Consider the following 3,903-nt stretch of genomic DNA (forward strand, 5'->3'; position numbering starts at 1 on the left):
AGCAATAGATGGAAAGAAGGAATCGAACAAGGAAAAGGAGAAGGAATGCATGTGTAGGTGACTGATGTGGGACTAAGGATAAAGAAGGAGACTAGAAATATTCCCAGGTTTGGTCCTTTATTTCCACGTAAATCATGGTGATTTTGAAACATGATTCAATGGGAACCCAGGAGAACAAGAGCTCCAATCAAGGAAGTACAGTGGTTTAGGTACCTATTTTAGCTAAAGGTATGGAGGAAAATGTCAGAGAATGTCTGGAGAGAAGAGAATGCCAAAAACAAAGTTAAAGGAACCTTCATACTGTTTTCCACATACAGAATTTAAGCAAAACAAAACAAATAAAACAAAAGAAAATAAAAACAGACTCACAGAAACAGAGACCAAAGGGATAGTTACCAGGAGAAAGGGGGTGGGAGGATAGGTGAAGGGTAATATAAATAATATTGTGAAAAGTTTGCATGGTGACAGATTGTTATCATACTAGAATTAGTGGGATGATCATATAATAAAGTATAAAAATGTTGAATCACTATATCATACACCTGAACCTAATAGAATATAGTATTACATACCACCTATATTTAAAAAAGAAAGACAAAGTTGTAGGGATTCTAAATTTCATGAAGTGAGCAAGCAGAAGAGACTGAGGAATATTTAGAGAGTAGATGGAGAACCAAGAGACAGTAGCAAACAGGTTAACAGTGATGAGCAGTGCACATAGATCAAATGAAATAAGGACTGAAACAACCCATTGGAAAATAGTGTCATTCACCGGAACACTTACAGGGCAATGGGGAAGATAGAAACCTGTTTTAAATCATTCAAAAAAGTAAATGTGAGACAATGGAGATAGCAATTTTAGATCATTCTTTTGAAGACTTCGTTAAAGAGGAAAGCTAGCATAACGTGCAATAGGAATCAATGGAGACGATGAGAGGGTCTGCTTTTCTTGATTACTCAATTAATCTATTAAATGAGAGGGCCATATTTGACATATTTATAGCCCATAAATATGTTTTCTCTCCAAAGGCAAGGAGAGAAAAATTATACAAAAAAAGGATATAACTGTTGGACCAATTCATATCAAGAGTCACACTTGGAGAAAAAAAGAGTAAATCTTAGCTTTGAGGAGGAAAAAAAACTAAACAATTTTCTCCAATATTAAAGACAGGTGATATAATCAATGCAAACTCTCTTTTAAAAAATCTGAACCTCTTTAAGGGAGTGATTTTTGAGAACGTTACATGAGATGGTATGTGTAAAAGTGCTGAACATATGATGTGATTAGTGCTGATTTATCTATTTGCTCCAAATCTTACAATTTTCTCTTTTCAATACTTATATCTTGTAATTTTTTTTCCAAATTTTTCTTGGCACCAGAAAATTCTTTCTGAAAAAACCATTAGTGTAGACTCTGGTTTCCATTACTACCATTGCCTATTACTTCATCAGCTTCAGCATTCAACTGTCACAGACCTGGTTAATTTTAAGTTGGAGCTTCTTTCTCTAAGCCTAGAATTTGTTCCAAGTCTGTTCCAATATGGCATATCATTATAAGAAAAAGAAGAAAACTCAATGATTAAAGTCCAATAAAATTATTTTCTAAAATTACTTTAAAAATAAATATAGTAATAAGTAGGGAATAAAATAAATACATGTGGAATTTTCCAATATTTCTACAAGATTTTTTATGTAAAGCATCTGTTCTCTCCTTTCTTCTTTTTCTTTCTTTTTTTTTACCTCTTCCAATCAATTTCTAACTTTTAATCTATTTCTTTGGTATTTACCTGCAATTTCTAAAAAATAGTCTTTAATAGTATAGCTATACTTTTCCAATTTTAGACATTATGTATTCACTTACTACAGTGAAAGATGAATATTTAATTCTCTTATATCCCCAATCTTCATTTTTCTCCCATTTTCCAATATGTTTTTGTTTGTTTAATCAATAATCAGTTTTTACATTATTGTGAGTGTGTAAATATTTTTCACAGCTAACCCATATAAGTTATCGTGTTTATATTCCTTTCTGTGATTTTCTTTGGTTTTGCTTTAAATTGAGTTAAAAATGTGCGTATGTGTGTCTATATACGCGTGCGTGTTTGTGAGATTCATTCCCAAACTCTGCTAAAGTGTACATGTCTTCTTGATATTTTAAATGTATAGACATTTCTATTAATTTTATTGGCTTAGAGGCACTCTTCTAGGAGAGTTTTCTCCTCCTGATCTGCTCTAGGATTATTGCTTTCTCAGTCCTTTGCACAGCTATTGCTTATTCGAAGGGTGTGGGAAATCTACCTTCACAATCATCCTAGAAGCTCCCATTGCATTTCACCTGAACTGGATTTCCTGTGTGTAGGTTCATGTTCTTTTTCTTGGTTTGCACTCTCATTTTGGTGAAATGTCTTCTATTAATTTCCTGATAAAGAGCTCATGGTAGATCAAGTTAGTTGTGCTTTATAAATATGAAATGTTCTTATTCCACTCCCACACTTTATTCCATTTTGATGCTGTGAAAATATAGGCTAGGAATAATAGTAGTTCATAATTTTGAAGTCATCCTTTTGTTTGTGTAGTGTTGTTGCTGACAAGTTTGATGCCATTGTAATTTTTTCTCTCTGGAAATTTTGCCTGTGTGTTCTACATTTTAAAGTGGTCTGCATTGATGTGGGTCTTTTTTCCCCACTGTGTTAGACATTTTATGGTCTTTTCATTCTCAACTTCAGTTTTGGGACATTTTATTGAATTATTTCCTTGATAATCTCCTTACTATAATCTCTTTTGTTCTTTCTTTCTAATTTTTCTATTATTCAGTTAATGAACCTTTTAGATGGGTACTCTATTTCTTCCTATTTAATTTTCTACATTTAGACGTTTTATTTTCATTTCTTAGAGATTTTTTAAATTAAAATTCAACATTTTCTAGTTGATTTTTATCAACTAGTTGATTTCTATCATATTTTTTTGAGTTTAAATGCATTTTATTTTTAGACAAACTACATGACATTTTTCTTAAAAGCAATGCCTCCACTCCAAATAAATCAAGGTCAAAATAAATGAAAAGCTCAGGATAACATTAGTCTCACTTGTCCTAGTCCTGGCGTGTAGATGAAAAGCAGTAGCCACCTACTGCTTTGACAGATGATAGATCCAAATTAATAAATTTGTTAATATTTATCCATTTTTTAAACCATCCTTAAAGAAAATCACATATGGATCAGACCATCCTCACCATACTCCAGCAGAACAATCATACCATCTAGATTCATGTATTCACCAATAAAGAACTGGTAGTTTTTTGAAATTAGCAAGGATGTACATGATGTGTTCTATAGCCCTGTCAAAAAGGGCTTTTCTCCTTTTGGTCTGTTCTTCAAGTTTCCCTTTGACTGATTCCATATAATCTTTGATGTACTTCTGGTAGGCTTCTCTTGTGAAACTAGTTTCCTGCAAATGATGGTTCATGACAATATCAATGCCAGCAATTACTGTTCTATGAGTACCTTCGCCCTCGGGGCCTTCAGCAGAGGCATTTTCACCAATGAGTAAGTCATCAATGTTACCCTGTCCTACCAACTGACTTCCCCTCCACTTCTAGGCATTAACCATCTACGATCTCTCCGATCCTGTAGATGTTGGAGAACATCTCATCATGGCTGATGAAGTCCCAGTAGATGATCATGATGACGGCTGGAAAGAAACTAAGGCAGTGCTGGCTTAGCAGGGGCCAGTTGTTCCCAGCCCCCACCATGCAAGAAGAGGGGTGCTGGTGGGTAGGAGTTGGTGGAGATGGGGGACCGGTGGAAAAGCTCTGCTATCATATTTCTGATTTCCAAAAGTTTTCCTTTACTTGTCTGGATATTTGTTTATGTATTTTTACTTTTCCTTTACATTTACAACTTG

The 3,903-nt window shown here is 33.9% G+C and overlaps 1 pseudogene; it reads right to left on the reverse strand.

The window, feature by feature from the left end:
- Nucleotides 1–3,153: 3,153 nt before the first annotated feature.
- Nucleotides 3,154–3,690, reverse strand: LOC105289026 (annotated as a pseudogene).
- Between the last annotated feature and the right edge of the window lie 213 nt (nucleotides 3,691–3,903).

This window comes from Pteropus vampyrus, unplaced genomic scaffold (genome assembly GCF_000151845.1).
Source record: "Pteropus vampyrus isolate Shadow unplaced genomic scaffold, Pvam_2.0 Scaffold21, whole genome shotgun sequence".
In the NCBI taxonomy this organism is placed as follows: Eukaryota; Metazoa; Chordata; class Mammalia; order Chiroptera; family Pteropodidae; genus Pteropus; species Pteropus vampyrus.